The 25,004-nt window shown below is 40.3% G+C and overlaps 1 protein-coding gene across 6 annotated transcripts in view; it reads right to left on the bottom strand.

Moving 5' to 3' along the window:
- Positions 1-25,004, bottom strand: part of LOC307184552 (uncharacterized protein) — a 770,349-nt gene that overhangs the window by 585,083 nt on the left and 160,262 nt on the right. The gene's annotated exons all lie outside the window — the stretch shown is intronic.

Here is a 25,004-nt window from a genome sequence, read left to right as displayed (position 1 = left end):
TAGAGATGGCATTTAAAGCCAGGCAACTAGCAAAACTCTCCAAGTGAGCAAATGAAGATAGAAAAAAAAAGGAAGACTAAGGACAAAGCCCTGGGGCCACTCCAACATTCAGAGGTCAGGAAGAGGAGAAAGAAGAAAGGAGATTTGGAAGCAGCAGCCAGTGAGGTGGGAGGAGAACCAAGCAAGTGTGTGGTGCTCTGGAAGCCAAAGGAAGTGTATCAAGAAGGGGGAGGTGTTCAGTTATATCAAGGAGGAAGCATTCAGCTGTATCAAAAGCTGCTGATATGAAAAACATAATTCAAAAAGAGTCATGTACCACAATGTTCACTGCAGCACTATTTACAATAGCCAGGACATGGAAGCAACCTAAACGTCAATTGACAGATAAACGGATAAAGAAGATGTGGCACATATATACAATGGAATATCACTCAGTCATAAAAAGAAATGAAATTGAGTTAGTTGTAGTGAGGTGGATGGACCTAGAGTCTGTCATACAGAGTGCAGTAAGTCAGAAAGAGAAAAAACAAATACCGTATGCTAACGCATATATATGGAATCTAAAAAAAAAAAAAAAAGTGGTACTGATGAACCTAGTGGCAGGGCAGGAATAAAGACATAGACATAGAGAATGGACTTGAGGACACGGGGCAGGGGCAGGGGGAAGCTGGGTCGAAGTGAGAGTAGCATCGACATATATACACTACCAGACGTAAAATAGTTAGCTAGTGGGAAGGAGCCGCATAGCACAGGGAGATCAGTTTGGTGCTTTGTGACCACCTAGAGGGGTGGGATAGGGAGGGTGGGAGGGAGGCTCAAGAGGAAGGGGATATGGGGATATATGTAAGCATATGGCTGATTCACTTTGGTGTACAACAGAAACTAACACAGAATTGTGAAGCAATTATACCCAAATAAAGATCTATTAAAAAAGAAAGCTGATAGGTCACATAACATGAGTTCTGAAAAATGACCACTAAATTAAGCAATAATTACCTTCTGTTAAGGTATCCAAATTAGGTCACTTGGATACCTTAACAGAAACCATTTTGATGGAGAGATAGAGTACAAGAGCTTTGACTGGGGTGGGCTTAAGAGAGAAAGGGAGAGGAGAAAATGAAGACAGCACAAGGGAGCAAAGAAATGGGGTCACAATTAGCATGAAAGGTGGAATCAAGAAAATGATTTTTTAAGATGTGAAAAATAACAGCATATTTAGAAGCTGATGGGAATGATTCAGTAAAGAGGAAGAGATTGAGGCTGTAGGTAAGAGAAAGGGAAATTGCTGAAATAATGCCCCTGAGTAGGAAAGAGCGGGTAGGGTTAGGGCACAAGTGAAGGGATTAGCTTTAGATAGAAGCATGAGTAACTCATTTATTATAACAGACCCAAGACAGAGTATAGCGATGCAGATGCTGGCGGATGGGATAACATACAGGTGCTGGGGAGAGGAGTTATCAATAAATAAATTCTAAAGAAGGAAGCAGGGCCAGACCATGTAAACTTCCTTAAGTGGTCCAGACCTCATTCTGAGTACAATGTACAGCAACATTAAACTTTTAGGCAGATTTTCACTTTACAAAACTTATTCCCAGGAATACGTAGAATAGATTTGAGGTGGACAAGGGAACCCAAAGGCAGAGAGACCAGTTAGGAAGATGTTGAAGATGTCTAGATGGGAGAAGATACTTATTAACATAAATAATGGCCATAGGAATAGAAAGAAGTTGTAGAATTTTAAAGCAATGGGCTCCAAAGAACCTGATAATCAACTGAATATGATAAAAGGGGAGTGGGGGTCAGAAAATGACCTCAGTTGCCTGGCTCGAGGAACTGGCAAGACAGACATGCCATTCACTAGGGTATTCAGAGGAAGAACATGATTGGGATAGAAAATAAATAGCTGGTTTCTAAACCTCTTGGGTTTTAGACATCTATAGGGTACTCACAGTGAGGATGTCTCCAGGTTATGGAAAATGTAGAGCAGGAGCTGAGCAAAGACCTCTGAATTGGAGCTAAAGGTCTATGAGTCATTCTGGACAGTCACGTCTGTTAACATACAGAGGATCTAAGGAATTAGTTGACGTGTATAGTGTTGTCTGCTCCTGCACTCAGTGGTCCAGTCCACTCTGCTTTCACAGGACTTCTCCCTTTGATTTTAGTTGTCACCCTGATGTCAATGGAACCTGCTTTTAACCTGCCTTTATTTTACATTTGCTGTATCTGTGTAAAAGCATGAATGTAACTAGTTCTGCAAAATAAAATAATGAGTCTGCCACAGTAACTCAGAGACCTTTTCCACTTTCAATTTTATGGATATGTTCTTGCTAGATAACATTTTAGACAAAAGGATGTTACTATAAAATGCATTCTAGTTCTTAACTATAAGCAACTTTTTTATCACATGCTACTGTGGATGAAACAAGCATTCTTTGTCTCCATCTACAACATTAGCAAAAAAGCTAATTATCTAAAGCAGTGTTTCCTAGAAAGTAAATACATAGCCCTCCCTATGGACTCGAAATGCTTTTAGGTGACGTGGGAGATCATTTTAGATGGTACATAAACATGGCACTAAATACCATTGACTGTCATTGAAAGAAAGTTTATTTCATTTTCCAATTTCTTTCAATTCTCCTAACAAAGCCAACATGAAGGACTCACTTTGATGATAGTCTGTCCTTAATTCTTACTAATATCCCTTCATAACAGAGATAAAAGAGGGTTTGGGTTCAGAGCCTTCCACAAACCACAGTCTCTAATTAAAATTCAATACTTTTGTTTCATTTTAATTGTATTAATTTTTATACTTCTATTTATGTCAAATGGTTTCCATTTAGAGCATGGATACCAAATGTCCTTCTAAAATAGATTAAGTATTTTAAGGTGAATTAATTTCAAGAAAGATATTTAGTAAAAGATGGTTCTTAGATGTGTCCCAAACTATGAAGATGGTAGTGTTAACAGATAATTTCCAGCAAAAAAGCAAAATTATGACGCATATACACATAAAATAACACATGTTAAATATTATTTATTATTTAAAATCATTACTTAAGTGAGCAAACCAGGCAGATAATATAACCAGTTCAAAGGAAAATTTGCAGAAGCACAAATTTGTATGACTTAAGGGAAAGTTAGAGTGAATGTAGAAATGGACACAAAACTGATTTTTGAATGGGGTGTTGGATGGGGGAGAGGGTTATCTCTCTGCTGGACAGAAATCGTTTGCATATCAAGAAAACAATTATTTTGCTTTGCTGTTATCTATAATTTTCAAGGTAATAAATAGTTCAAGGGCAGTGAAAGGCTAGAATCAAACAGCTTGGAAGGGTGTGCTCTGAACAACGTAAAGTAGTTTTCCATTGAAACAAGACAATTTATAGTCCAAATCCTAAGGAGGCAGCACTGAATAGCTGAAAAGCTACAGTGAGGTCTGGAAATTTGGAGTCTTGACCCTGCAACTATATGAGCTTGGGCAAGTGACTACTTCTTCCCTTTTGGCCTCAGATTACTTATCTGTAAACAAAGGACCTGGACAACACACTTTCCAAGGATTCTACGTGTTATAAAATTCTCAAATACATGACACTTGAATGCCCAGGACTTTAGCTGCCTAAGAGTGAAACAGTACCTCTTATTTAGGCTTCTCAACCTAGAACTGACCTGCTCACCAGCCTTCCCAGAGCAGAATCGAGAAGCTGCCTCCGTTTACTCAGACCAGAGTGTAGTCAATGGACAGGTATTGAGTGATCGCCATTCATACACTAACGGCTTTGTTAGAAAGAGGATGTCTTCCTTTGTGTTCATCTTGTAATTAAGACTTTGCTGAAATCCAAAAAATATACTTAATTTATCACCATCATTCATCATTATTACTATCATTAGTAACCAGGATAGAAGTCCCAGCTTCCACTGGCTACCATATCACATCATTAACTTCCTTCTCCCCGACCTAGCTGCAGGTCCCACTCCTGCTTGGAAAGCTCCTGTGCCATGGAAGGCATTAACATAGCTATTTTAATTTGATATGAGAATTTCAGAGATGCACAGTTCAATTTTTAGAGCCCCTTCTGGGTTTTTCTGGACCATCGTTTTGAGGAAGCTGGATTAATATCATTTGCATTGAGTTCAATCCACTCTTTCCTCAAATCACAGGGCATAGGGACAAGGGCTCAGAGGTTAAAAGGACTATACTCCATGACCTCACACCAGGAAAGAATTCCGGAAGAACCAAATACTGCCTTTTTCTTCTCAAACACTATTCCTATATTCTCTTGATACCCTGCAAGAGCTGGGATGAAAAACTAAGAAGGTGGGCCCTGCTGCCAGCAAGCCTTGAATCTGCTGCTTAACTCAAGTAAGTTCATTCATTTCTCTGCACCTCGGTTTCCTGATCTGTTAAAAAAAAAAAAATTAGAACATCAACTATACCTCAATAAAAAATAATAAAATAAAATTTTTAATAATAAAATTTTTTTTAATTATAATAGAATCACAGGGTTCTGTGTAAGGCTTAAAATGAGGCATGTGAAACACTGAGTACAATGTCAGTAAGCACCCAATGTCACCTGTTGTTGCAGTTGTCATAGTTGCTATGACCCTGGCTAAATGCACTTGGAACTGGAAACCAGAAGTGACCATAAAAATAAGCATTCTTTTAAAAAAAAAAAAAAGCATACTTTCATTCAGTTTTTATTATTCTCCATTATAAAAACTGTAATACAAGTTTATTAACATTTACAGTCAGTGTTGGAAAGGATATTCACCAAAGTACTAGGAGTAAATCTCTGAAGTATGGGATTAGGAGAATTTCAATATATACTTGCAACACTGCAGGGTTTTATTTACTAACAAATATATATCATTATTATAGATATTTTTAAAGATTTTCCTTTTGAAAAAACTGAGACGTAAGCACCATGAGTATATGATAAACAACTTGCAAAAACAGACAAAGAGGGAAGAAAAGAGGCATCCTCCTACCACTTCAACTATCCTTGTTCTGACTCCTCTGAAAACCCAGAAAGGTTGGAGTCCTGCAGAATGTTAATAAAGGATCCTAGATACAAGTGTAAGAGCTCTGGAAAGCTGTGGTTCTTAATATGGAGAAGATTATGAATCCCACTAAGTATCTGATGAAACCTGTGGACCTTCCTCCAAGGGACAGCACATACATGAAATAGCTGTACACAACTGCAGGGCAGTCCAAAGCCTCCTTAGATTTGCAGAGGTACAACAAACCCTAATACTAATGTCCATGGAACACCAGTAACAATACCTCCACCCGTCTGCCTATTTGATTAAAGGAACAACCAAGAAGGTCCCATGACAAAAATATCTTCCACACAGGCCTGATTCTGGCGCCTCTCATGATTAGGAATTCCTTTGTATCAAGGCATCATTACCTATAAAACTACAAGCATCCCTGAGAAATATAACACTGTAAGTTTCTACCATTTTTTCATTCATTTTTCCAACATATATTTACTGAACACGTATTTTATTCTAGGCAATAGGGTAAACACGTCAGCTCTCTTTGAACTCAGTCTACTGTGTAGGAGAGGAATGACAGAGAGATGAACAACAGACATGTAAACAAACTAACTGGTGCCGTAATTGGTTAACGATGAAAAAGTAATTGGCTATGAAGAAAACAAAGTAATGGAATAGGAAGACTTGGGGGAAGTACAACTTTACATAGCGTGCTCAAGAAGGCTTTCTGTAGACCTGCCTGGTGAGAATAAACCAGCTGTATTGAAATACGTGAAGAAAGACATTTCATGCCAGTCATAAAAATGTTCAGTGAATCCGCATATTACATTTTTTCTCAGATGAAGGCAGTTTCTAAAAATATGAAGAAAGCAAGTCCAGAAAAGAAGATATTGCAGAGAGAGAAGGAAGGCGACAACCACAGGAGAGACACAAATAGGGAGAAAGATTGAGAAAGATGGGTAGAGAAAAGAAGTGAAAGGTCAGACCTGACATTTGATTATAGTTTAGAATACTTAGAATCTTTTTAGCTGCAAGTAACACACATCTGACTCAAACTGGCTGAAACAATAAGAAATTTTACTGGCTAACACAGGTGGAAATTCCGAAGTAATGCGGGATTTGGGTGTGACATCATCAGGGCTCCAGCTCTGTTTTCCTTTGATTCTCAAGCCCTGTCCTCCTCAGTAGAGACAGAGACAGAGACAGAAAGGAATAGAGATAGATAGATAGATAGATAGAGAGAGAGAGAGAGAGAGAGAGAGAGATCAAGATCAGTAGAAATATAGATGATAGAAAGGAATAGAAATATACACAGGTATCGATATAGGTATGCATATATGTTCTAGTATTTCCAGGCTTTTCTATCCCCTTTGCTCCCAAAAATGTTTCTGGCTTTGCTCACTTGGTTTCTTTTACTCCCCAGATCTCTGAGACATGTTCTGCTACCGTCAGACTACTTCTTTAGATTTTGTGATAGGAGCGGGTAAGGGTAGATGGACAAAGTGCACAGAGGCTAGAACTGGAGGTGAAGCTTTTCTGGGAATTTTATAAAATTATAGAAAAATGAGAAGCCAAAAGGTATGAGGCAAGTAGATGACTAGATAGAAGGGTATTTTTAAAAGAGCTTTTGGGGTACATGTATCCCCTTCTTAATGTCTGAGCAATTTAAATAAAGAACTTGAATTGTTTGGGATTGATCTTTTTGTCTATCTTTTTAACTAACTTCTTTGCAACACAACTCTAAGACTGGACCCTGGTTTAGTAGGGTTACACACACTCACAAACACAGACACACAGAGAAATGGCAAAAGCTTAACAACCCTGTTTCTCACACCCCTTGGGAACAAGGTGGTCAAGATCTGCTCCAATGCTGACCTGGTCTAGGCATGTCACGAGAAAAGAGACTGGAATTTTGGCAAGCCACTTTTTAAAGGTCATTGACCTCTGGTTTACACTACAGTTCAAACCATGAACTCTGTACTATAAATCATTATTATTAAAAACAGCTTGGTGTAGTTAAAAAAGGTCCTGGATTTATGAGCAGGAGACATGGGCTAAAATGCTGTCCCATACCTCACTAGCTGAGTGATCTTCAGTACACTTCTTAACATCCCTTTAACATCTGTAAAAGGGGCATAATAGTACCTACTTTACTACGTTAGTGCAACTGTGATTTCATTGAGTATATGGGTTTATACACTGAAATATTCCTTATTCATTTCTGTATCCTTAAGACATAGCTCATGGATGACAAATACACAGTCCCAGTGTTGCAACTCCCTATCCATGGAAAACACAGTTAACAAATAACAGTAGTTTGTTCCACTAAACCTGGCGCATAGGGCACTAAATAAGTAAATATTTGTTGAGTGCATGAATGAATGAGCAGAGTGCTCTAGGCAGTCACTACTAACTGATCAGAGCTGGCTCCTGAGATGAAGCTCAATGCTATCCCTGGCTCTAGCCTTTATTCTAGTATTATCACAATGTTTGTAATTGATTGCTTGCCCATACCGTAAAGACCAGAGACTCACTACCTATTTTTGTAAATAAAATTTTATTAGAACACAGACACACTCATTTGTTTACATATTGTCCATCGTTGCTATCACACTACAATGGCAGAGTTGAGTAGTTGTAACAGAGCCCATACGGCACACAAAGCCTAAAGTATTTGGGCTTTTACAGAAAAAAAAAAAAAAAGGCTAACTCCTGCTCTAGACCATGACCTCCTTGAAGGTAGTGGCTATGTGCTTCATCTTCTTATCCACAGAATTTTTCAAAGGACAGGCACTTGGAAAATGTTAACTGAATTAACACATGTTGGGAATTCCTAAAAAGGATGTTGGTTGACCTGAAGTGATGAGTTCACTACAACTAGCCATTCGGTTTCCTCTCAGGAATCTCAGGTGATGGAAAACAAGACAGTCTACTTTCATAAGGAGAAGGGCATGGCAAGCAGATGAGACCCAAAGACCACCTGCCAAGTAGTGGCCTAGAGCACTTGGGCAGGGTGGAATTGAAGGTGACAGACAGAAGAGTGCAGACTAAGAGGAGAAGAGCATGGAGAGAACACGAAAGAGAAGTCCAAAGTCAAACTGGTCTCCCACCTATTTTGCTGGAAACAAGCACTGCCTAATAAATGGACAGTTGACCCTGTCCACGTGATCAAACACATAAGTTTGATCTGTTGGGTCCGCTTATAAGTGAATTTTTTTCAATAGTAAATACTGCACGATCCACAGATGGTTGAATCCACAGAAGTGGAACCTCAGATTCAGAGGAACCACAGCTGGGGAAAATCACGTATAGGGTGGGCCAACTGTAAGTTATACATAGATTTTCGACTGTGTGGAATGTCAGCGCCCCTAACCCCCCATGTTGTTCAAGGATCAACTGTATTTTGGTTAAGAACCTCAAAGAGTTGTCTGTGGGCAACTTACATCAGAATCACCTGAAGAGTTTGTTAACATAAAAATTCCCAGGAATCATCTCAGACTTAAGAAGTCATGAACCCTAGCGGAGGGGGGGGCGGTCCAGGAATCTGCCTGGTTAACAAACTCCCCAGGTACTTTTTATACCCACTAATTTTTAGAACTGACCTAGAGAATATACTCTTTTCCCAAGTGAGAATTCCTAGTAAATACTTATCTCAGATGGCTTCCTTGTCACACATATTTTCCATTTAAAGACTCTAAGATCAATGCATTCTCACTGAAGATTTGAGTACTTTCTGATGAGAAACACTTTTACTGTGCACGTACAATGGCAAATGTCCTATCAAGCCAACCAAAGATACCAGATAAAGCTTTGCTTCAATGAATTGGCCAGTCAAAAACTGACTGATGGGGCTTCCCTGGTGGCGCAGTGGTTGACAGTCTGCCTGCCAATGCAGGGGACGTGGGTTTGTGCCCCGGTCTGGGAAGATCCCACATGCCGCGAAGCGGCTAGTCCCGTGAGCCATGGCCGCTAAGCCTGCGTGTCCGGAGCCTGTGCTCCGCAACGGGAGAGGCCACAACAGTGAGAGGCCCGTGTATCGCAAAAAAAACAAAAAACAAAACTGATTGATGATCCCAGAGTCTCATGGAGACGCAGGCCCAAAGAGAGACAGGACAGTTGGGGGAGGGGGGGAATACATGACGGAATGGCTATATCTTATTGGAAAGTATCTGTACCCCAAAATAACCAAGATAAATGATTTGTGACTGTGACATAGGACAAAGAATTTCGGTATAACAGAGTTGACTACGGAAAAAATGCAACCAGTACAGTAAATCACTCTATGGGGAAAAACAAAAGGAAACAGTACAGAATAAGTACCTCTAGAGATAAAAATCACCTCTCTTAAGATATTTTTGTGAAAAAAAACAATTTCCTTAGAAATATTAGGAAATAATTTATAGTAGGAAAAAAAGCCATTATAAACCAAATGGCCTTCCTACATGATAGCAAAGTATATCTTTAACATGGGTCCATTATACCTTATTTACTATTAATTCTAACTAGGTTTTCATTTGTTGCCAAGGTTTGGCCCCAAGAGTGTTAACACTAAAGCTAACCCTTTCTTCTCAAGGCTGTAAATGTCCCTGAAAGGGGTTAAGAAATAAAGATAGACTTCTCCCCAACTCCTGCCTCTGGGACTCATTTCCTGACTTTTCAATGGCAGTCATTCATTACTTGTGTACCTGGGGTATCAAGCTACCTGCCAACTATTCCCAGTCAGATCCCGGAAGCAGAATTCAGAAACTGCATATATTCCAAAGAATTCTTATTTATTTTTAAATGAACTGCAAAATGAGTAAAATTGTATTGGGAAAACAGAATAATCAGCTAGGAAAATGAATGATTTTTGATTCCTAAATCACTCCCTACAACAAAAGATGAACCAAACATTCCAGATGAACCAAAGATTAAAGTGCAAAATATGAAACCATAAAGATTCTAGAAGAAAACACTGGGGGAAATGTTATAATTAATGTTATAATTTTAATTTCTGTATAAAATTCAGATGCCAAAATGATGTATAGATGATTTTCACTCCACAAAATTCTGCATGAAAGAAAATATCGGGGGAAAAAGTCAAAGATAAATAACAAACTGGAGGAAAACTAGGTCACAATGCATATCATAAACCAATAGATATTTTCATTAATATATGAAGAGTCCTTAGAAATCAATCAGAAAAATCCAACTACCAAAGGAAAAATAGGCAAAGACATATACACTTCATAGAAAACAAGCTAAAATGATTTGCAAGCATATTAAATTTATTCAACTTCCCCATAATAAGAGAAATGAACACTAAAAACCATACTGAGATACCATCTTTCACCTATCAGATTGGCAAAGAGCAAAACAAAAAACTACAGCTACTTGTATTGAAGGTAGAAAAATAGATGCTTTTAACACCTTATCGATGGGAACGTGAACTGACTTAACCTCTGAGAAAGACAATTTGGTAATGTTTACCAAAATTTTAAACTTCAACTCACTAATTAAAGTTCTAATGATTCATCTTGAAATTTACCTAAACTTGTGCACAATAACCAGAATTGTTATTATATCATTGTTTATATTAGCAAAAGACTGAAACATCCTGGATGTTCATCAACAGAGGGCTGCTAAAAGGAATTATGGTAAATACATAAAGTAGAACATACTATGACGCTACTAAAATTAAAGAGGTAACTTTGTATAATTATGTGCATAAATCAAAATATGTATTAAGCAAAAAAGGTGTGAAATAACATTGTATTCATATATGATTATACATGCACAGAATATTTCTAGCAGGAAACAAAACAAACAGGTAACAGTGGTTGCCTCTGGGGAGAGCTGGGTGGTTGCGGAATAAGGGTGAGAGAGTGACTCTTCAAGATATATCTTTTTTGTATCTTTTGAATTCTGAACCATGGGCAAGTACTACCTATTCAAAAGATATTTTTTAAAGAGCTGCAAGAAAATTAGACAAATATCCAAACCCTCTCATCATATTCTAGGCAGGTCTTTACCTGCATGATTTCAGTATTATCATCAGGTGAGAAATTTCTAAAAGATATTAGTGTTCTGCTTTATTTTTCCCTCCTCCCCTTTTCCAAACATGTATTCAGATCCTTAATAATTCCTTGCCTTAGGGAGTTCACCAGGGTAGAAAACAGAAGCTGTTTAGGTCAATGATTCTTCCATCTTTTGTAAAAGCCCCAGCACTTTGAAGGGATTATGGCAGTAGACCCCAAAGGGGAGGGAAGAGGTGCTTTTGAGGATAATAAGAGAAGAGGGAAGAAGAAAGTTTCTATAATCAGAAAGAGGTTAAGTTCAGGCAGCATGAACAGTAAAGCTCCTAGGGATGGCTATTTGGTGGGCAAAGGGGGTCCCAGGCTTATCAAAGGGCCCTAAACCCCAAGAACCAGCAACTAAAGGGCCTGTGGAAGTAGTGAGAGCTAACCTATGGAGACCAATGGGGCCATCCCTACCTGGCATTAAGGTAAAGCCTACAGACCTTGGCAAATACCTCGGTGCAGGTGGGGGAGCAGCGGGGAAGGTTTAAAGGAACTCCCATAGCGACTGAAGCTGGATTTCCCTCCAGTCATCAGGATGCAGGGCTTATAGTTGGATTTAAGTTGATTCATCACATAGCTGATTTTGTGGGTGGAGATTCCTCCACAATATATAACGGCATGCATTGTAAATCAGCTGGTGTATAGTAGACACTCAATACATTAGTCCCACTGCCTAATGTCTTTTTTAAAAAATAAATTTATTTATTTATTTATTTATTTATTTATGGCCGCATTGGGTCTTCGTTGCTGTGCGCGGGTTTTTCTCTGGTTGCAGTGAGCCGGGGCTACTCTTCGTTGCCGTGCTCAGGCTTCTCATTGCAGTGGCTTCTCTTGTTGTAGAGCACGGGCTCTAGGAGGGGAGGCTTCAGTAGTTGTGGCATGTGGGCTCAGCAGTTGTGGCTCGCAGGCTCTAGAGCACAGGTTCAGTAGTTGTGGCGCACAGGCTTAGTTGCTCCACGGCATGTGGGACTTTTCCGGATCAGGGCTTGAGCCCGTGTCCCCTGCATTGGCAGGCGGATTCTTAACCACTGCACCGACAGGGAAGTCCCTAATGTCTTTTTTGATGCCACTGTGTGGAAACATCTCTCTTTTCTCTTTTTCATCCCTCAAATCCTTCTTTGTTTCTTATGCTCTACCTTTGCCTTTGTTTTTTCCTATCTCTTTTTACTTTCCTGCTGCCCCAGATATAGACATAACAAAGGCACAAGCAAGGATTATTTGGCATGACCAGAATCACTAAAAGATGAAGATGCTCTCTTGAGCTTACCAAAACCATGCCCCATAATGTAAGAAATTTTCTCAAAATGCCTGCCTCTTCTGGCCAAATTTCTCCACGAAGCTGGAGAAGACATTAACACTGAGGGAGATGATGAAGCTGAACCTCTGAGACTTCACAGGAACTTTCTAGAGAGGGCTAGTTCTCCTTCAGCTATATGTGGAACTGGCCCATGGAACTGGCCCTGAACACAATGGTGCTTTTGAACACCAGTTCAGGGAACTGGTCCTTCTCAGGTCCTCACAAGGAGAGAGTATGGGGACTATTAAGAAACCCCAGCATCATTAATCATCAAAGAAATGCCACTTGGCTGTCTGAAGACACATAATGAAAAAGTGGGGAAAGTGACTGGGGCACTGAGACCCTGGGGGTGTAGGGAGTCCCCTGCAGTGCTTAATTTAATGGGCAATGAAAGGCCCATTTTCTCAAGGGCCTAAGGGTTTCAAAAACATTTTTCAATTGTGTGTTTTCATTTCAGTGATAATTTCAAAAGAAAAAAAAAGGTTTACCAACTACAAGACCAAAACTTCTCTTTAGCAGTGACAATTTGCAGTTGAAAGTTTACTAAGTCAGTATTTCCCAAATTGGGGTTGTTTTCTCTACAGTTGAGAGAATTTTTCTCCTTTAAAAGGGGTTCATACATTACACGTTTAAGAAGCCTGGTTTTAAACACTGTCTTTTCAGGAAAGTAAAATAAAATGTGAATGTTCCCATGCTCTCGCATTAGTGTCTTAGCGCTAATGAAGTAACAGCCAGCCACACCTTTGGAAAGCAGGGTCCTGGAGGAGCAGGGAAGGCTTGGAGGAGGAGCGGTAGAGAATACGGCACAGCCAGGTGAGACAGGAGGAAGAGGGCACTGAGAAAGAGAAGGGTGGGCACCAACGAGCAGAAGAGGGTCTTGCAAAAGGCTGCTGAAGTACCGTCTAATATAATGTCAGAAATCAACCTAACAGACTGGTCCGTGGAGGACCCTGTGGCACCACCCGGAACTTGAACTGCATCCACCAGGACAAGCCCTCTCCCCAACCCAGTGTGTTCCAACATCCAGTGTATATACCAGCATCCCACAAGCCCAAAACACAGAATAGCCTGGGGGTCCTGTTCTTCTCTTTCTAAATCCCATTCATTCTTCAAGGCTTACCTTTTCCCTGACCTCATCCCCATATATCATACCACTTGTGCCGTATACTTAATCACTTACCCATAAACTGTTTGAATTGCTCACTGTTGATCAACCTACATTCCTTTTGCCTACCCAAGAATCCTGCAAGACCCACGTGGGTAAGCCCCAGGAAAACACCAGCCCATAATAAAATCCCTATTATTTTCATTAACTACAAAGCGCTTTGGGGCATATTCTCTTATTTTACTCAAACATCCATCCTACAAGGCAAATTGGACAGGAATTACTGTAGATTTCTATCAAGAAAAGAGAACATGAATCCCAGAAAAGTCTGGTGAGTGGATTTGAACCCATTAATTGAACTCACAAGCAAATTAACAAACTCTCTCACAGGCCAGTCTCCATACTGACCTGAGGGTCTTTTAGATACCACGTGATAAGCCTTAAAATTGTTCCTCAAAATAATGGCGTACATCCTGGTCTAGCATCCTCACTGCCTTGCCTTCACATTACTCATGTGGGTTGAAATTTTGTAGTTATTTTGTGATTATGGCCTTGCCACAAAGTAGGTGTTTAATAAATATTTGCTAACGAATGAACATCCTCCACTAGACCGTAAGTTTCATGAGAGCAATGACGCATCTGTTTTGCTCATTATCATATCTCAGCTCCCAAAGAGTGCCTAGCAGACAACAGGTCCTCACTAAATATTCACTGATAAATGAATGAATCAGTCAATTAGTTAATGCCTAAATGCTCTCCTATGAAAAGCATTCGTGATACCCACAAACAGATTTCTTTTAAAAATCTACTTTTTGTCAACTCCCCAAACCAGGGCAGTGAACCCAAAACAGAATAAAATTACTTCCAAGAAAATGAACTGCTCCCCAGTTGCAAATCGGCTCTGGATGCTGCTGCTTCACTCCCGTTTACACTCTTTTCAGGCAGCTATTTCAGGTGATGGCATTATCATCGATGGAATTCAATAAAGCAACTGGCTTTCCCCCCCTCGACGTTTATTTTCTGTAATCCATCTTACAGCGGGAGACCATTATCCAGTCAAACAACATTCAATTTCATTGGCATTACCGCTTCAAGGAAACATGCAGAGGGTTTGCACAAACGGGTGTGTAGTAAATTTAGTCTTTTAATAGGTTCATTCTTTATTAGGTATTTATTTCGGGAGTCAAAGCCCTAATTAGATTAAGTGGAGAAGCTAAAAAGCTATGGAAACACACAGAGAGATTCCAGAATTAAATGGATTTGGTTTAGTTTTCCAGTTTTCCTTTTATTTTCTTTTCTTCAGATGGCTGGAGAAATCCACACTGCAATCTCCGGTCCCTCAGATAAGAGTTTGTGAAATGAAGCCCTGCCAACGTTTTGTGTAAGGAAGTCACATTTGTCTTTCTCCCACGCGAAGTTATTGTGTGGCTGGAATCTAGGAAAAAGCGGCTCACGGAGCCAATGGTGAACCCAATTTACTGTGGCAGATGAATATAACAAAGGTGGTGGTCTAGATGTTTGGCCTCAAGGCACAATTCAATTTTCAGCTGTTTCAAAGCTATTATGTCAAAGGCTGTTTGCATAAACATGTCGCCAGGGTAATCTTCGGTAGGCAGGACTGGAGACGTCTGCCCTCTACTGCCCAAAATGGATATAGCCGCTGAACATCCCTTCAATCCAGAATCAGGGCTACAAAAAAGTCTACAGTTCCCCCAAATAATGGGTCATCTCAGAACTTTCTGAAATTTTTTTCTCAAGCTTTAAAACCAGACGTGATTACTCAGTTTTGTTTTGAGGGAGAAAATGAAGTAGACTGAGGATGTGATGAGTTGATTGATGATGTGGGAACCTAGGAGAAAGCTATTTCCCTTGTTAGAATTTAAAAGAAAATTCCCTTCAGCCTCCCATCCACCCACACATATATATTTATATCATCACATTGATATTTAATATGTTTTTTTAACATAGAAGAAACAATGACTCACAGGAAACAAATCAATAGATTTCAGAATGGGCTAAAAATGTCACTATAAAATATACATATATATAATGTTTATGAGGGCAAGAGTGGGAGAGGATATCTTTTCAGTTTCAAGTAAAAGTCTAGCTCCTTCTTTAGTTTTCTTCTCTTTTTCTTTATTCTTTCTCTTTAATAAAAACTATGCCAAGATCTATGCTATGTATTTATATCCTCAGAGAACAACTGTCAACACTTAAATGCTTTTCCTTCCAAATACAGAAACAAAGGATGGGTCACTTTGGGGGAGAAAATTTTAGGTAGGGTGCTACAGTGGAAGGCCCCCAGACAAAGAGAAAGGTCAGTGCAAATAGACAGAAGATGTGTTCCAGGGGACACTGACTTAAACCAAAACCTGTATAGAGTCACTCCTGAACCAAACTTGGAACAGAAAACTGCCCAGAAAACTCGGATTACTTCTGTCCCAAATGGCACAGAATTAATCCTCAATTGGGTTTTGTAAACTAATGTCCCTATGTCCAGAGCTACCCTTTAAATGCTTTAATCTAAAATGTCCAAACCTTGTTCAAGTCACTGGACACAAGATATTCCTTCTGCATGCCCAGGTCCCAAATAAGGCCATGCATCAAGACTGGACAACATGAACACATGCATGGAGTTTACAGTCTAGTGGAGTTTATAGCTCAGGAAAAGAGACTGACATTCATCAGATAACACAAGTGATTAATTACAAAATGAAGATGATTTTTTTACGTGGCATTCATAGGGCATGCTTAACAGGGTACCTACACTAAGTCAATCCCTATGATGGCAAAATATTTGTCTATAACCATAAAAATATCTACTACTTATTGGAGTCTTTCCTCATTTGGGGCACTATATGAGGTCTTTATATGATTTCCTCATAGAATCCTGACTACACCCCATGAGGCAGGCATACTATTACCCCATATTACTGATGAATAAACTGAAGTTCTAAGGAGTAAAGTAACTTGTTCAAGGCCATACAGTCAATAAATGGCTCATATCTAAGTACAAGGCCAATACCCTCACAGCTTCCTACTTTTCTAATTATCTAAGCTAAATATGCTAAAAAATTCAGTCAAAGGGTTTAAGTTGAGGATCAACAATGTTCACATTAGGCAGAGCTGCTCTGTTTATTTGCTTAAAGTTTCAGGGGCAAAAAAAAAAAGTTAACTATTTTTAAGCAATCGGGGAATGGGAGGGGACTGTCCAGGGTAATTAGAAGGTAAGTGTGCTTTCTGAGGCCACACTTCTTGGGTTCAAATCCCAGAGCCACTAATTACCAACTGTGTGACCTGGGGCAGATTTCATCTTCCCATAATTCATTTCCTTAACTGTAGAATAGGGAAGATAATAATAGTATCTTACCTCATAGGGTAGTTTGTGAGGATTAAACAAGGTAATCCAGTATATATGAAGCAGTTAGAACAGTGTCTGGCGCCACATAAGCACTCTATTTTGGATTCAGAATGAAAGCGCAGGTGATGGTTTACTTCAAGGAGTCCTTCAGAAGGTTCAATGAGATAATATTTTTAAAGTGCTCAGAACACTGCCCAGAACTGTGTAAATACTTCTTTACTGTTCAGTGAAATCTCATGCTGGCTGTCCATGACCAAGAGGAAGGGGGTTTGGCAGCCAAGGTCACCCTTGCAACAACAATCACAGCTTTGAGATGAACCGTGCGCAGGTTGCCATCTAGATGTCTGAGGCCACAGCATTTATCAAAGGCTCTAGCCTAACTGAAGGGTCTTATGTTTCACACTCATTTGCATTTGCTACAGAAGCTTCAGTGTGGGGACTCTGCAGAACTACCCTCTGTGGAAAAACTTTAATTATTAAATAAGACAAAAGGTTCTTTGGTTTCTTTCCATATTACCAGTGGTTTGCCTCACCCACCCACAAAGAAACAGGAATCCAGGGATTGAGTAACTTAGCTGGTGTGCTAAAGGAGAGGAAGGCAGGGCAGAATAGTAATTTAGGACATGGCATCTGGAGTCAGGCAAAACTGCTTTCAGCTCCACCCCTTCCTTACATATGACCCTGACTGAGTAGCTTAAACTTTCTGAGCCTGTTTTCTCGTGGGTAAAATGGAGATAAAAATAGTATTTACCTTATAGATTTTTTTTGAAGAATAAAACATGATAATATAAAGTGTTAATCATTAAAAAACTAATATAAAAATAATAAAAGCCAGCACTTAACGAGTGCTGACCACGCCAAGGACCTTCTGTGTCGTATCTATGCCTCACAATAATTCAGAATAAGTATTGCTGTTAGTCCCATTTTATAGACGATGTCTGAGATAACTGAGTCACTTGCTGGCATAGTTGGGATTTTAAATCAAGTCTTATACAGTCTAGGAAATAATGTGCTATAAGTGGTAGCTGTTATTTCCTTTCATATCATTGATTTCTCAATGATTCAAACCATTATTTCTTATCTGCTTACCTTTATGAAGCCAGGGCCTGTGAGAAAAAAAACCAATCAGGGAATAAGTCATGAATCCCACCTTCATAGAGCTTTTAGTTTTATTGTTTAAACAAGACACAGGCACCTGATGAATTATTGCTCCCATCTCCAAATCCTCCCAGATATAACCGGAGTCCTCTACATACGATATTCAACTTTCTCCCTCATATCTGACTTCCCCAAATCATATCTCCATTACATGAAGTTAACATTATTCACCACTGGCACATTTGTTAGGAATTCCGAAGATGATCTAATGTATTGGAGATATGATGATGAAAAGCATATACTTACTACTCTAAGTACTCAGCATAGACATCTATTATTTTTCCACCTAACATCCATAGATCCTTCTTCAGGTAATAGCATCCCAACCTTGCTCTGGAGGCCCCATCTCCAGCTCTCAGTCCTTGTGCTTTGGGGAGAGTTGATTCCACTCCAGGCTCCAACAGGCATTGGTGGGGGGATAGGGGTGGGACTGATGTTACCTCATGCTTAGCCAATCAAAAAGCTGAGTTCTCCAAGCCAAGCAATTGCTTTGGCAGGTTGGGGGAGTGTAGGGGGGCTCGTAGCCTAATTAGGGCCAGAGAGGATTTTCACGGGACTAATGGGAGAAAGGCATCATGTTTTCCCCTGGGTCTGCTAGCAGTAAGGAGAATCTGAGTCTGGAGCTTCCAGGGCCATCACGGGAAACCTGGGAATGAAGCCAACATGGCATGAGGCAGAGCTGAGAAATGGCGAGAAACCAAGTCCTCGTGACATCAGTGGAGCCCTTGAGCCATGTAACTCCCAAAGCATACCACTAGAGAGAGAGAATTTTTCACTCTTCTATGGAAATCCCTTCTCTCCTTAAGCCAGTTTGAACTGGGTATTTGTCACTTTCAGTCAAATTAATCTGGACTGATAGAGGGCCCCATAGATATAAATTCATTCATTAACAGTAGTAGACGAGTGGAAATTGACTATATATACTCTTTCACACTTCTCATACTTTGAATCATTGGCACATCCTTGTGAAATGTCTCTCCAGAGTTAGGAATGTTTTCGAAAAAATAAAATGAGCAAAATCTGCATCAAAAACTAGGAATGGGGGGCTTCTCTGGTGGCGCAGTGGTTGAGAGTCCGCCTGCCGATGCAGGGGACACGGGTTCGTGCCCCGGTCCGGGAGGATCCCACATGCCGTGGAGCGGCTGGGCCCATGAGCCATGGCCGCTGAGCCTGCGCGTCCAGAGCCTGTGCTCCGCAACGGGAGAGGCCACAACAGTGAGAGGCCCGCGTACCGCAAAAAAAAAAAAAAAAACTAGGAATGAACCAAATAAATTTCACTAAACCTTCACTCTAACAACGCAAAACATAATGCTGGCTTTTCCATCCAACAGTTATAAACTCTTTCTATGTTCTTAAAGCAAGATCACTCAAAATCCAGACTTGTGTGTGCCAGAAGTAAGTTAAGCTTAGGCTGAACCAAAAGCGAGTGAAGCTATTAATTCCCAAATAACTGATTTGAGAAAAACAAAGCCTAAATCCCAAATAAGCTTCCTTTTCAGGAAAGCAGACACTGTGAGTAAAAGCAGCATTTTTTGTAGTTGGACAATCACTGGAGAAATTCATTTATGTTCTTTTCCTTCCCGTCTTTTCATCCTTCCTTTTCCCCGTGTCCAATCATGTACCAAGCTCTGTGCTTCCCTGCCCCAGGGAAGGTCTGTAACTATAAAATACCTTTCTTCCCTGGCTTTTGTTCTCAAAAGCCTGCAGTGGCCATGGCAACCTGGTGGCCCATGGACATTTTACTTTGGCCTACACAGAATAATTTTAAATGCTTGAGCCAACATTTGACACGAAGGAGACTGCTCATAAAAGTCCAGATTTCTAGCTTTTCTTGAAGATCAGAAGATCCAGCAACACAGGGCAACACGAGTGATGACAGCAAGCCAGAACTAGGTAGCAGCCCCCTCTAGCCAGACCACGTACCAAACCCCTGCCAAGCTGCTTTACTCACTTCGAATCCTATCCGGCCTCTGCAGTCATTTGAGTTTGCAATTCCTGGCCTAAATCTACTGAGAAGAGTATGCCAGGAGTCCTGAAGAGATGGGAAAATAGGGTTGGAGACAAAAGGGAATTCCTCTGATCGGAGCAAGAAGAAAAATAATTTCTCTACAGATTAAAGAGATTTTCAAAAGTTGAGGAGTAAGACAAAAGGCTGCATTCTCTCAGTGAGCAAAAGAGATCCTAGGGGCCTAACTGGTAATGTTCTGGAAAAGTAGCAAGACTTCAGTAAGGAATGGCTGTATAGTTCTCTGCTTTGGCAAAGATTTTCTTGTTCCATTTGTGGATTAAAAGCAGCAGGGCAAGAATCATACCTCGTGGACTGGGTTCATAGTTCTCAGCAATTGCGGCACACTGATGGCCAATGATCTAGGGCCCTTCCCAAGAGATGTCCCCAGGACTAAGCAAGGTTAAATTTCTAGCCCACCAGGGAATGAGAACCTAGGTTGTTTTAAGGGAGAAAAAAGTGCAATATTTCTTGAGCACATGAAATTGAGAATTGCTACAATTTCCAAGTGTTCCAGGAAGTCACAAACACACACCTCCAAATTCTTTCTCCCTCAGTGTTTTGCTGGGTTTTTTTCATACATCTTGGTGGGTTTCTCAGATGGCCATTCCTATTTGCCCTGTTCTGAGGGCTGCTGTAGCCTTGGCCTACAAATACCTGGGTTTTATAGTGTCTTTAGTTCCAGGATGTTTAGAAGTTTCTCTCTCTTGCTCTGACCCGGACACTGTGATCCTGAGATGGAGCAGCAATTTCCAGATTCCTCACATACTGAAAGAAGCCCAGTGGATAGCTTCTTAGCTGACAATAGAGTTCAGCTCAGGCAAGTCTGCAGAATGAGGTGACAAGACACTCCCTGTGGTCTCTCTAGAACTGAGAGGAAAAGTGGAGCTTTCTCTGGTTGTTCAGGAGGCAATAATTCCACATGGTCCTTAAGAGCACCAGCTTTAAAGTCAGACAAACCAAGTTCAAGTCTCGGCTCTGCCACTTAACAGTTTTTTTGATTTTCCTCAGGCAGCCTCCATTTCCTCAAAATAATAGTAGTCGTCTCACAGTTTTGTTGGGAAGGCTCAATGAGGTAACGCATAGAAAGTGTCTAGTTCAACAGTTCTTTCTGTTCACAGTAAGAACTCAACTTAGGGTTGGCTATTAAAATAATAATATATTTTTGAAAGTTGCTAAGAGAATAGATCTTAAAAGTTCTCATCACAAGAGAAAAATTCTTAAGTGAAATAATGAATGCAGATGCTGAGCAGAGAGACTGGCAAATAGTAAGTGCTCAATAAATGCTATATTTAAGTGAAAAAAACAAGAAAAAAATTCTGTAATTATTTATGGTGATGGATGTTAGCTAATTGTGGTGATCATTTCATAGTACATATTACAAATATCGAACCATTATATTGTACACACGAAACTAATATAATGTTTCTTCATTACCACTTTTATGAAATCTGCATTTTTTTAATGTACACACACAAACACACATGTGTGCTCTTTTTTTTTTTCATTTATTTCTTTTTGGTTGCGTTGGGTCTTCATTGCTGTGTGCAGGCTTTCTCTAGTTGTGGCGAGCAGGGGCTACTCTTCGTTGCAGTGTAGGGGCTTCTCACTGCGGTAGCTTCTCTTGTTGAGGAGCACGGGCTCTAGGCGCGCGGGCTTCAGTAGTTGTGGCTCGCAGGCTCAAGAGTTGTGGCCTGTGGGCTCTAGAGCGCAGGCTCAGTAGCTGTAGCACACGGGCTTCATTGCTCCACGGCATGTGGGATCTTCCTGGACCAGGGCTCGAACCCGTGTCCCCTGCATTGGCAGGCGGATTCTTAACCACTGCGCCACCAGGGAAGCCACCAGAGCAAGCATTAGGTCTCCCCCAAGAATAACTAAGACGTGGTGTGGAGCAGACAGGGCTAGAATTACAGTTCAGTTATGAACTATGAGGTGCTCCGTAAACATGACAAGGGATGAGCTTTCCTGAGAGAGGGACTACTTCTTATACCAAGGCAGGAACGTGATACCTCTTGGCTCCGCGTAGGCAAAGCCTCCTACTTCCTTTCTCTCACCTCAATCTCTCAGCCAGGCGGAGCCCCAGGCAAGCAGAGACTGATAGGAAGGCAAAGGGGGCTTAACACCCAGATCGTCTTGTGGAGTGAATTTGTGGCCCACAGAAAGAGCCACTTGTAAAATCACCTTTCTGAGGCTCTCAAAACATGCAAGCATCTATGAAAAGATATAGGAGAATTTCCTTTTGAATTAACATCTGAGCTCCTGAACACATTTCTTTCTTTCTTTTTGGCCGTGCCTAGCGACATGCGGGATCTTAGTTCCCCGACCAGGGATCCAACTCGTGCCCCCTGCAGTGGAAGTACAGAGTCTTAACCACTGGACAGCCAGGGAAGTTCCACGTATTTATTTCTTTATTATGTCATCTGGATCTTCTCAGTCCCTTGAAATCTAAATAGGATTGCCTCGAAACTCCAATTCTGCAGTATGGGGGAAGACCTACATCTCTCTAAGAGACCCGTAATTTCCTCAATCATTCTCAGTTGCCCCTTTCTCCCTGACTCTCATGTCCAGGGAACCATCTCTGCTTTCCACTGAAGAGACTCCGATGTGAAGTTCAACCCCTCCTCGGGTTGCCTCCAATGAATGATCCACCCACAGAGAGCTAAGGGTGAACAATGAGATTTTTCACAAGACTTTAGGAAAAAATACAGCACACGGCCTCCAGTGAGGTGCATTAGAAACCACATTAAATGACCTCTACCTGACTGTCCACTGGATGCATCCAAGCTTCCCATGACCTTTGTATAACTCATAACTGATGCCCAAACATTGTTATCCCCAACCTTGTTTGTGTCAGTTGTACTGTTATTGTAATTATGTAATTTAATTCAATATAAACGAACACAAAATGTAACTATGAAAATACAGCTCTTGTTTATATTAAAACTAAGTTAAATGTTTTGTATAGACTTCACAAAGGTGCACTTATAGAGAAATTATTGTCATGTTCAATCTTTGAGAAAAAAGAGCACTATACAAGATGGGGAATAACAGTAAACCTCTGGAAGAACTCTGTGCTGAGATTACTTCCCAAGTTTCTTTTAAGTTGATGATCCAATGTTAAAAAAATTTAAAAAACTAGAATTCACAAATGATGCATTTGGAGTGCCTGGTGCAAGAAAAGCAAGGATGTCCAAAAGTAGCCACTTGGCTAGAAAACAAAGACCTTGGTCAGACATCAAGTGATGAGTCAATGAATATATTACATGTCTTAAGATAAAATGTATAAATGTGTTTTTAATGATACCCTCATTTAACCATTTTAACCATTTATTACTTAACTGTGCTCCTGTCATGTCAGATTAGAGGACTTTTGCTAGTCTTCAAAATTCACAGTTGACAATGATATTTTCAAAGTACTGGGTGTCCCCTACCTACTCCTTTCTCTACCCAACATCCAGCTGCCCCTGTAATTTCAAATATTCTCCCCTTAACATGCAGGATAAGCCCGCACTCCCTGACTAACAAACTTATAATCAGAAACCTTTAACCTGGGTTTTCACCCAACAGAAAAATAGTAACAGCCAACATTTATGGAGTATGCACTGTGTGCCAGTCACCACGCAAAGTACCTTATACCTATTAACTGAACAATCCTATAAGATAGGGAGCATTTTACAGATGAAGGATCTGGTACACAGAAAGGTTAATCGGCCACCAAGCTAGTAAGTGGCAGTTGCATCCAGAACCCATGTTCTTAACCATGGTTCGATGGCAAAGATTTTCCACCTAACCTGCTCTGCCCTCCTCTGTGAAAAGCAGTTTAAAAATAGCAACAACAAAAACATATTCATATTATACATCAGGTGTATTTATATATGTAGGTCAGGTGCTATGTCAGTGTTGGAGACAGAGACAGCAGACTCAATGCCTCGCCTCCTGGAGCTTACAGCCTAATCAGAGGGGCAGGCACTGAACAAGTAATTCTAAACAAGGTGACAAACCACTCTTCAGAGACAGTGGCAAGAAAACCACTGGGAAGAGATATTTGCAACATGTATAAGCAACAAATCTAAGCAATAAAAATAGAAAATTAGCAGAAGACATGAACAGGCATTTCACACGAAAGGAACAATGAATAGCAATAAACATATAAGAAGATGTTCAGCCTTATAAGTAATAAGAAAACAACGTGTTAATTTCAATAAGCTACTATTTCACATCTACCAGATAGGCAAAAACTAACAAGTCTGACAACACCAAGTGGGCGGGGGGGATCTCCGGTACACTTCTGGTGGGGCTACAACTTCTATAAACACCTGGGAAAACAATCAGCATAAAGTAGAAGGTACATCTATTCTCCAAGCCAACAATTCCGCTCTGAAATGTACGCACTAGAGAAAAACTTGTCCTTGTATACCGGGAAGACATATGTGAGAATGTTGACAGCATTGCCTGTAACAGGAAAATAAAAACAAAACTTGAAATAACCCAAATGCTCCCAAAAAGCAGCATAGATAAATAGGTTGAAATATATTTATTCACTGGAACACTGCACAACAGTGAAAATGAAGGGCACACAGGTGTTATCAAATGATTGATGATGTTCTACTTATTAGGCTGGATGGTGGGTAAGTGGTTGTTTATCATCACTCTTTATACTGTCCTTCTTGTTATATGCAGCCATGTATGTGTATATTTCACTATATTTTCTAAAAGAGTAAAAAACTAATAAGTGCTACAAAGAAAAAGGAGCAAGAGCTAGGCAAGCATATGCCTTTTTCATATTTGCTATATGATATCTCCCAATTCTGATGAGACCACGACCTGCTTCGTTCCTAGAGTGAAAGAGTAAGTAAGAAACTTCAATCAACTCAGTCAATATGGACCATCAGAACAGATCACTGTGACCTCAAAGTGGATTCAGAGGAAAGATTTGGATTAACTAAGCGGATGAATTTCAACAGACAGACTACCTCATTTTATGCTACATACACATACGTACTAGTCTTCATTCTATCGAGCAA

Source organism: Stenella coeruleoalba, assembly GCF_951394435.1.
Source record: "Stenella coeruleoalba genome assembly, chromosome: 3".
NCBI lineage: Eukaryota > Metazoa > Chordata > Mammalia > Artiodactyla > Delphinidae > Stenella > Stenella coeruleoalba.
Note: the sequence above shows the minus strand (reverse complement) of the source record. Positions and strands in the feature narration are given on the sequence as shown.